The sequence below is a fragment of the Vicia villosa genome, linkage group LG3, assembly GCF_029867415.1.
Source record: "Vicia villosa cultivar HV-30 ecotype Madison, WI linkage group LG3, Vvil1.0, whole genome shotgun sequence".
Classification (NCBI taxonomy): Eukaryota; Viridiplantae; Streptophyta; class Magnoliopsida; order Fabales; family Fabaceae; genus Vicia; species Vicia villosa.
The window spans coordinates 125,169,608-125,181,321 of NC_081182.1; positions in this window are offsets into that span (position 1 = coordinate 125,169,608).

The following is an 11,714-nucleotide window of genomic DNA, read 5'->3' on the forward strand; positions in this document are numbered from 1 at the left end:
ACTGGCGGTCTAGTATAACCATTGTTACCGTTGTATTGCTCAGCAGAGCCAGATGTAGATGCAGGTGTAGACTTTTCACTTTCATCAACCATCTTTTACTGAAGCGTTTTTCTCTTCCTGAATCTTTTCTAAACACGGTTAAGTGCTTGCACCTTAGAACCGGCGCTCTGATGCCAATTGAAGGATAGAAAAACACTTAGAAAGGGGGGGTTTGAATAAGTGTAGCTTTAAAAACTTGACAGATAAAAATAAATTGCACAGTTATTTTTATCCTGGTTCGTTGTTAACTAAACTACTCCAGTCCACCCCCGCAGAGATGATTTACCTCAACTGAGGATTTAATCCACTAATCGCACGGATTACAATGGTTCTCCACTTAGTCAGCAACTAAGTCTTCCAGAGTCTTCTGATCACACACTGATCACTCCAGGAACAACTGCTTAGATACCCTCTAAGACTTTTCTAGAGTATACTGATCCACACGATCACTCTAGTTACAACCTGCTTAGATAACCTCTAAGACTTCCTAGAGTATTCTGATCCACACGATCACTCTAGTTCCTTACAACTTAATGTAATCAATTCTAAGAGTATTACAATTGCTTCTTAAAAGCTATAATCACAAACTGTGATATTTCTCTTAACGTTTAAGCTTAATCTCACTAATATATTACAACAGCAATGTAGTGAGCTTTGATGAAGATGAAGATTCTGAGCTTTGAGTAGAACAGAGTTTCAGCAAGTTAATAGGCGTTGTTTTGTGCAGAATGGTTAACCTTGCTTCTCATCAGAACTTCATATTTATAGGCGTTGGAGAAGATGACCGTTGAGTGCATTTAATGCTTTGCGTGTTCCGTACAGCATCGCATTTAATGTTATACGCTTTTGTCAACTACCTCGAGCCTTGTTCACGCTGTGTCTACTGACGTAGCCTTTAATAGCTTTTAACGTTCCTTTTGTCAGTCAGCGTAGCCTGCCACTTGTACTTCCTTCTGATCTGATGTTTGTGAATACAACGTTTGAATATCATCAGAGTCAAACAGCTTGGTGCAAAGCATCTTCTGATCTTCTGACCTTGAAGTGCTTCTGAGCGTGATACCATCAGAACTTCAGTGCTTCTGATCTCATGTTCTTCTGATGCTTCCATAGACCCATGTTCTGATTCTGCTTCGACCATCTTCTGATGTCTTGCCAGACCATGTTCTGATGTTGCATGCTGAACCCTTGAGACAAAGCTTCTGAGCGCTGAATTATGCATACTCTTTATATATTTCCTGAAAAGGAAATTGCATTGGATTAGAGTACCATATTATCTTAAGCAAAATTCATATTATTGTTATCATCAAAACTAAGATAATTGATCAGAACAAATCTTGTTCTAACAACTATCGGAGTCCGATGAGGAACTTACTTCATTATCTTCCCATGCTATGTAGGCCTTTTTATTTTTGAACTCCTTTTTGCCTTTGAATCCATTCTTCTTCGAAAGCTTTGGACATTCCGACTTTATGTGTCCTTGTTTCCCACATTCATAGCATGTAACTTCTTGTGATGAAGTGGATGCTTCTTTATCTTTATGCTTTGAGAATTTCTTTCTTTTGACATAGTTAGTATTATCAATATTATTTTTATTACCAAAAAATTTGCCTAACCTTTTTACAAGAAGCAAGAAATTTTCATCTTCATCCGATGCATCTTTCATTTTGCTTTCTTTTGAATCTACCTTTAATGCAATGCCTTTGGATTTCTTCTCTAAGTTCTCATGCTTTTCCAATCTTCCAAGTTCCGTCTCATATTCTTGAAGTTTTCCAAATAGTGTTGCGGAAGTAAATTTTGATAAATTTTTCTTTTCGGATATCGCCGTCACTTTTGGTTGCCACTCCCTTGTCAAAGATCTGAGTACTTTAAGATTAAGTTCTTTGGTAGTAAGAGTCTTACCAAGTGCCTTCAAGTGATTTGTCAAATGTACGAATCGTTTTTGCAAATTGAGAATAGTTTCTCCGGGCTTCATTCTAAACAGTTCGTACTCTTGGCTTAAAGTATTCAATCTTGATCTTTAAACTTCAGTGGTACCTTCATGAGTTTCTACAAGAGTATCCCATATTTCCTTTGATGTTGTACATGCCGATACTCGGAAAAATTCATCCATACTAAGAGCACCTTGAAGGAGATTGACCGCCTTTTTGTCAGCAAGAACCCTCTTTCTATCGTTATCATCCCATGACGCTTTAGGTTTATCCTATCCAACACCGTTAACGACAGTTACAGGAACATGAGGACCTTGTAGGACAGCCTCCCATACTTCTTCTCCTTGTGCTTCTAGATGAGCCTTCATTCGGATTTTCCAAAAGTCAAAATATTCACCACAAAACAATGGAGGCTTGTTGTTAGAACCACCATCTTTGAAAACTGGATTTTGATTTGCGGAAGCCATTCTGGATCTTTAGGAACAAGATACCTATAACTTGCTCTGATGCCAAATATAAGTATCAGATATGCCTAAGAGGAGGGGTGAATTAGGTTTTCAAAAATTAATCGGTTTTATGAGAAAGTCTTTACTGATTTTTGGTTAAGTGTTTGAAGGCTTTTGATGGTTTTTATCTTTTTCTTGGTAATGGTGATGAAAGCGGTAAAAGCGAAAAGATAAAGAACACAACGATATATACTGGTTCCCCTCACAATCCGAGAGTACTCCAGTCCCCTTTCAAACACGAAAGAGATTTCACTATAGTTAGAATTATTGTACACGCCTATGCCTACTATCTAACCTATAGGGTGATCAAAGGTTCTTAACACCTTTAAGATCAATCAACACTAATGTGGATGAAGAACAATCCTCTTCAAACACACCACTTACTTCCAACAATCCTGGATAGTAAGGAAATAATTTTCTTTGAATTTTTACAAGAGATTTAGATGAAGTTTGTATAGCACTATCAATCTTGGATTGATCTTCTTCTTCAAATAAACAATTCTCAAAATGAATATAAGTGTTCACAATGTATGCATGAAACTTTGAATGAATTTCTCAATGAAAATGTGTATAGAGAGTTTCACTTGAAAGTAGGATTTGATGAACACTTGGAAATATTGAAAGATGAAGATTTATGAAAGTTATGAATTGTTAATGAAGAAGGTAATTAATGATTATGAAAGATGTAGTATTTATAATGTGTTAAACACCTCTTTGAATGGTTATTTTTCCATGAAGCAATGCAATGATTTAGTGGTAAGAAGATAAATTCGTTTAAATGAAATCATGCAATGGAAAAACACACTGGTTCAGTAGGAACCGGTTCCTGCCTGGGACAACCTGGTTCCTGTTGAACGTTACAGCAGAAAAATTTGAATTTTGAACTGAGGAACCGGTTCCCACCTAGGGACAACCCGGTTCCTAGTAGTAAAACACAGAATGCTGAAAAAGGAGAATGCTGGGAACCGGTTCCCCCATAGGGACAACCCGGTTCCTAAAACCTTTATTTTGAATTTTAACTTTTAAAAAGGTTTTAAATGAACTTTTGAAGGATGACACTTTGTAGTATGTTTATGATATGCATGAAAATATATTTGTGAACAATTATATGTCAAAGTGAGTATTGTTTGTACCTTTGTCGTTTTAGCTCGATCCTTGAATCTTTATTGTTTCTTCAAGACTTTTGAAATGATGTGTTTCTTGCCTAAAACTTGAAGTACTTTTTGCACATCCTTTTATGAAAGCTTGATGTCCATATTGTCTTCATCAAAACCAATTATGCTTGAGAAGCTTGCAATTACATTGTTAGCATGTTAAATTAGGTTTTAGTGTTTAAACCCTAATTTGTTAAGTTAGCTTGTTTATTAAGTTGGCTTGTGTAATGGGCCTTGCTGAAAAAGCCCATTAGTTAGTATGTTAGGTTTTATTATAAATAGCATACTAGTCTCTCATCATTGAAAAGCTGCAAATGATAATTTAGGGTGAGAGAGGTTATTTGTTATTCTTGTAAACTTGTAATCTTGTTTTCTAAGAGAAAGTAAAAGAATAGCAGTTATAACCAATTCTTGTGTTCTTCTTATCTTCCCTAATTCCCTATTATACTTTGTTCTTGGTATCGTTTTTCACAACATCTTTGATTTAATGTATTGATTGTTTTGTTTATGTATAATGTTGAACTACTTTTATCTTTTAAACTTCATTTGATGGTTTTGCAGGTTCATTATTTTGTCTTTATCCAAGCTGCAATAGATGTTCAAGAAGAATAGGGACTACATGACAATGATCATTTTTTGCATGCTCTTAGAGACCTACTGAAAAGTTATTCAAATAGAGATTCATTTATCAAAATATTATGAAAGTGTCTCAAAGTCATGGTAGTCATGAGTGGAGATTTCATACATCTCTTACTCTTATTTTCCATACAGGTTTCATTCTCTTTCAATTTTATATTCATAATTTACATGCACTTTTAGGTTTAGTTTTCCTTTAGAAAAATTATAGATGGATTAGTGTTAATAGATATATGCTATAAAAATATTTTCATGTTTGGTTTTTCTCTAAAAAGATTATGCATAAATTAGTGTTCAATGATATATATATAAAGCAAGATAATATATATGTAGGGAGAACTGGGTTCTTCAACCCGATTACATAGAGAAATGACAAATCCCGACAAAAAGAAATATTACAAACCATTTACACTTACGAGAAAAAAAACAGAGGTTCCTTACAAAACTCGTAAAAGGAGTAATTGGGATGGGTCATTTTCCCGCAAAAGACCACTTTCAAACCAAGAGCTTGATGTTCCACACGGTATTGTTGATATTCCAAACATCCTTCCGGAAACACACCTCGTTCCTCAACAACCAAAGAGTCCAAGTAGTGGCTAGCCACACCACACCCAATTTTCTATATTTAACTTTATGTAAACTAAAAAAGGTGTCAATACATAAAATTCGGCAACCACCCTTCCTGCATCCTATCCCTTTTAATTTACCAACCTAAAAAGCTATCTCACTCTATATTTTCTTAACCAACAAATAATTAAAAAAGAAATGCTCCATATCCTCCAAACAAATACCACAAAATATGAACTTTAAATTATCTAAAGGGAAAGAAATACCTCGATGTACCAAAAGGTCTGTCATACGGTGGGAGAACTGACTTTTAGAAATGTTGCGGATAGCAAGAGTTGCCACCGACTTTTATTTTATCCAATGGAAAGGCTAAAAGAACAGAAAAAGACCTTTTAAAAGAGATTGAGTTCGGGGGGGTAAGTTATACAAAGGGAAGGTGTAAGCACCCTTTGTATCCATGGTTATCCATGGGCTCTTAATTGCTTAGCTCACTTTGTTTTCAAAACGTTTGAAGTGTAGTGTGTGAATAGTAAAAAACTTTTTTAAGGACTTTAGCTTGTAAATAAGCGTAGCCTTTTTGAATTGATTTGAAAAAAGAGTGTGAGAAAAAGATTTTTTGAATTTAAATCAGAGCAAGAAATTAGTAGCAACTACCCTAATTTTAAGATTTCTATTCTTTATGCTTTTCAGTTTGAAAGGGCTATCCATACCATAAAGAGGGTAGGAAGTCCTTTCGTTGGATGTTAGGGTCATCGAGGAATTATTGTTCGCCATAAAATTGTCCCTACCAAGTAGTGGTAGGTAGTCTTTAGGGAAGGATATAATAGTCACTAATCTATTTTAGGCAACAGGCGAGGATACCTTAGCAATGGGACAATCATCTTATTTCCGAGGCAACATCGAGGGACAAGATCTTATGATGATTTCAATGTATTAAGGCAACACTTGCTTTAGGTATCCTCGGAATAGAGGGACTTGACTATTTTATAATCGTAATGAAAGGCAACAGGCAACAAGAAGGGTTACCCTAAAGGTGTGTGTGTGGCACAATCAAGTGATTAGATTCAGATATTTATCTTATAATTAGTTATTCTAAGTTAATTCAAGGCTTGCACTCCCTAGGATTATTAACCATAGCAGTATAATAAAGCAGTTTAAAGATCCTACGCTATTACAATAAACACCTGTAAGACAGAAAAATAAAGGCGGAAAAGAAAACCTAAGCTATTACAATAAAACCCTGAAAGGTAACAGAAAATAAAGGCAGAAAATTTTACAAGGCTTTGGAGCAGATACATTGTAGATCAAAATTAAAGTTGTAAATAGATAAGGCAAAAGGCAAATAAAAAGTATTGAAAAAAGAAAGGAAAATAAATTAAAATGAAAGGGTTCACTACAACGCGGAAGGGCTTTAAAAGCGCTTTTTTTGGACTACTAAAGCGCTTTAAAGCGCTGCCAAAGCCTGCGCTGCCGTAGGTAACGAAAGCGCTTTTGAAAGCGCTCTGGTAGCCCCCCCTATAAGAGCGCTTTTTCCAGAAAAGCGCTCTAGTAGCCCCCCTATAAGAGCGCTTTTTCCAGAAAAGCGCTCTGGTAGCCCCCCCTATAAGAGCACTTTTTCCAGAAAAAGCGCTCTGGTAGCCCCCCTATAAGAGCGCTTTTCCTAGAAAAAGCGCTCTGGTAGCCCCCCTATAAGAGCGCTTTTCCAAAAGCGCTTTCGTCGGTTGCGTTTTTTTTATTTTTTTTGCTTTTTTTAATCTAAGGCAGCGCTTTTAGTAATAAAGCGCTTTAGTAGGTGGCCCTTTAAGAGCGTTTTTTAAAAGCGCTGTCGTTGCTAAATGAGGCATTTTAAAGTGCAACCTGTAATTTCAGCCTCCCAGTTCGACCTGTAATATTTTCGACCTGTAATATATTTTCGACGATATATTTTCAACCATAGGTAGGACAATATATATATATATATATATATATATATATATATATATATATACTAATATAATACCATTATAATATCCAAAATTATATATATACATCATTATAGTTCCTGTCAAACAAACTAAATCATGTAAAGTATGAATACATAAAGTTTCACATGTAACTAACTCATGTCAAACAAACTAAATCAGTAACATCAACAATATTATACTTCAAATATTGGCAACAGTATGAACAAAGTTAGTAACCATCCTAGAGTACTATAATATTATACTTCAAATCGACACAAATCCTACATGAATAGCTGATGAATATAAAATTGACACAAATCCTCTTTGATTTCTTCCTACTTAAGTCTCGTGTAAGAAGCAGCATAGAAGTCGTCAAAGTACTACAGAACAAAAACATAATATGAATGATTTAGTTAAATGTAATAAATTATAAGAAGTTATCTAATTAAGTTATAAATCTATACCATGATTGGAATCTCTAATTGATTCGTTTGAAGGATTTCTTTCATAAACCTCAAAACATAGTATCCGCAATCTGAACTGTTTCGTTGTATCGGACAGTACATAGAAAAACAAATAAGATTTTATAGTTGTCTTGTTTTATCAAGTAGCATAAATATTATAAGCAGAATTGTGAAAATTAATGTACCTGCTTTTTGATCCAAGTAATGTTGTTTGATTTAGTCCGGGATACCTGTGCGTCTCGTTGACTTCGGAACACTTGTATTGAGCTAACAAAAATATAAAAGCATATATTTAGATCAATCTCACAAAAAATTAAATATATAAATATATAAATATACACAAATATTTAGAACGATCCCACTTACGTATCAATCATTGTCTTCATAGCCGGATAATTGGTCCACTCACCATCTACCGAATTCAGAAAATATACCACTTCTCTTATAGGGTTGATAGCAAGCAACAACCAGTGTGCTCTATAAATTAAAACAATAGGTTATATGAAAATTTTGCTATGCAAAAGAAACAAAGATTAGATGAACCAAGAATGAGAAACTAACCCTACTGGTCGGGTATTATACGCCCAAAGAATCAGACTTTCTGTATTGTCGGTGGACAGGAATCTATCGACTAAGCGCTGTCTAACTGATTCCGGTTCCGTAGCAATTGTCATTCCGCTGCAATGGGCGGAAGACACGAAACGGAATCTATTTTACAATGCAGTCCCGCGGAACACTCTATCAGACAACAACCTTATATAAAAACATAATAAACATTAGATTATTTTCATTGAAATGTGTAAATAAATTGTTCGACTAATTAAATAATATATCGGATGAGTGAATATTACCGGATGTATGAGTGCATATTAGCGACGCCTAGTTGTTCATGCGTAAAAATCTCTTCCAAGTCATCTAGTGAAATATTTGAATTGAATTCAATACCAAAGATACCTTCATCCATATTGATTTCACTGAGAGCACCATCCTTCAAATCGGACATATCAACAAGTGTTCCGAGCGTCGTCCAGTATCGAGGCACAAAAGCACCACCTTTTTTTGCCGCTTGCTTCGGAGGACCCTTGGGTGGTACGCTACGAACTTGCTGTGTCACTTGTTGTGACCCCCGAGCAGATGCCTAAAAATCATATAACAATCGGTAAAATATAAAATCATGCAGTTTTAGATTCAAATTATATTATAACACTTTAAATGTATCTCTTTTAGTGATGCAACAGACTCCTCCTCCTGTAAAATCCCTTTACCCTTAATTTGCGGGTTTTGTAGGAGCAGTCTAAAATTAAAATGTAAAAAATAATTAACGTAACGGTGCAGAATTGACATTCGAAAACTAAATGATTCATATTGGTTTTGAATATACCTCATCACCAATGATAATGAGCTCTGAGGGCCATGCAACAAATGAACCTATTGCATCTCGCATCAATGTTGTCTCTGAGACCATGTCAGGTACCGGTAGCACCACATCATGATCTAATACAACATCAACTGATACTTTCAGGTGTCCATCCGGGAGCGGTCTATGGTGAAGTAAATATCCCAAAGTGTTGTGCACTTTTCCCTTGCCAACTAGGCGATAATTCGGTGACGATAAGTATAGTTGGCAAGATGAAATGCCCTAAACCAATAGCAAATATAAAGTCATTATCATTAATAAATTAGAACAATTTGTAAGGAAAAAAATTTATAATTACCTCGGGAAATTTTCTTTGACAGTTGATACTAGCTTTATCACTAGTTTCTTTCACAGATGAAGTATTGCACTTTTCTCTCATATACATATCTTTATCACTAGTTGCTTATAATTCCTGCAATTTTTGCAACACTTCTTCATTGGTGGGATTTCTTCTCCTAGAATGCTTGTAAAAAGAGGTTGGAGTCACACCATGACCTTTACCCCTCACCCGACCGGGATACTCAGGAGCATCTAGTGCTCTACTAAGTACGCTCCTATCATCCTGGTCCTCACCGGTGGATACCGATTGCGATAAGGTCTCCTGTAATTCATTTACATTTCAATAATTATTAGTGGAGATAAAAAATCAATTATATATTAAAAAACATTTGATTTAATTAAAGACACAGTGTTATACTTACACATTCAGCAAAACTCTTTGAACATCGGGATCGACAGCTCGATTCTTGCCCACACGAGCTTCCTTCCATAACACATGTACTGGAAGTGAGGTTTCCTCACTTTTCGTCTCCTCTAACTATGCATTGACACAAATGATAAAATCGTCAAATAAAATACATTTAGACAATTAATTAAAACGCATTTCTATTTACTTACAATTTTTTCCTCTAAGCGTGCATATCCCAAACGCCCTTTTTTTGTATGGATACGCGGCTTTTGATGCTCTCGCACTATTTGTGGCACTCCTTTTCCGAAAAGCTTCATCTCTTTGATTTACAAACTCAACCCAATCTTCTTCATCAATGAAGATCTCATACTTTTTTGGACGTCCCGGGGCCTCTTCAAGAAAGTTTCCTTCTTTATCCTTAAGATAGGTGTTTGTTAAATAAGCTTTCCACCCTCTATATCTTTTTCCGGCCAAACCAAGAATGAAGCGTTTACGCTCATCTGGTATGTTAAAAGACCTCTGCAAACAAACATACGCATAGAGTGTGTTAGTATAAGTAATTTAAACAAATTATCGTCAAGATAATAACAACAACCATATATGATACCTTAAGCTCGTCCCAAATCATGTCTTTTTTCTCGTCCAACTCTTTGCTTTTCAGATTCCATTTAGCTACGGAGAATGGAATATGCAAACGAACAAGTGTACCAATATAGCTTGTCAACTTTGCAGAATTAGGACCAATTGGTTGGTTATCAGAATTCCATTCCAAATTATATATTAATCCTTGGTCTCTATGTCGAATGATTCCCTTCATAATGGTGATGCCTCGTGCAACTTCTTTTGATGATGTATCGGGTGGAGGATTTGTATCCGGAGCATCTCTATCTTGTGAGTTTTCTTGTGGGTTTTCTTGTGGGTTTTCTTGATTACTAGCCATTGAACCTGTATCAAACAAACTAAAGCACATTAGTACACTATTAATAAGCTAACAATCTATACAAGTCAAATGGAAGTCAAACCATGCATGTACAAGTAAATCGAAATCGAAATCGATGAAATCAGAATAAGCGTAAAAAAAAAAGAAAGTTGTCGGAATTGAACGAGATTTACATGGCTATAGTAAAACGTCCTCACGGACTCAAAAATGAAGTCGGTTTTCTGAAATTCAGACCCTAAGCCCGACTTTTGATCACGGGCAAAAGCAAAACCGATAAAAAAACAGTCCCTAAATGTAAAGATAAGTGAATGAGCAGCTCCAGAATTGTCAAAATAGTATAGTTACATGTAAAGAAGTCGACAAACGGATACATGGTTCAAAATTTATGTACAAAACGAAAATATGCACCAAAATTGAATAAGTATTGTAACAATCGGAATACAAATTGAAAAAAATATACAAATTGAATATATAACAATCGGTACAAATTGAATAAGGCACATTAGTCGGAATATGTATACTATTACCTTTTTCACTAACGTCTCTTTCTTTTCTTGGTAGGATTGTGTTCTACGCGTCTCTTAACAACGCGGACGGTTGGATTGATCCAAATACCATCATTATGATCATTTCTAGTACAAGATTCATTCTCATTTTGATCGTTTCTTGTACAAGATTCAATGCCAACACCAATATCACCTTGATCTCCAATGTTTTCATAAACTATTTTGTTTGATAAAAGCACTATAGACCATTTCGTACTTGTCAGATCATTGACATAGAACACTTGTTTAGCTTGAGAGGCTAGAATGAAAGGCTCATCTTTGTACCCCACCCTGTTGAGATCCACTTGCAAAAATCCTGACTTATCCATTCGTATGCCATTATTATTTTCAACCCACTTACAACCAAATATAGGAATCTGAAACTTTGCGTAATCAAACACCAAAATGCGCTCGATAACCCCAAAATATGACAAATTTGCAAATTTCGGATTTAAGTCATTCGCACTTGATATGTGCATTGCTTCAGCTACCAAGGTAACACCACTATTTTGCATAATACTTTTATCATCATGTTCTTTGGTATAAAATGTGTATCCATTAATTGCGTATGCGCTATAAGAAAGCACAATTATACTTGGACCATAGGCTAAACATCTCAACCTTTCTGTTACTGAAGCAGGATCTAACGATACTTTGAATAAATATGTTCCCTAAACCACTGTATGAAACTTCGATTGTGCTCTCGTACTATCCAATTCTCATTTCTATTCGGATTTATATCTCGGAGAACAACCTTGTGCATTTCAACATACGGTTCAACCTCAATCTCATTGTGCAGAACATACAAGTGCGCTTGATCCCGCTCGACCATTGATACTGTCACAACTTTATTTCCAATTAGCCTTTTTCCTTCTTTTTTTTCAACA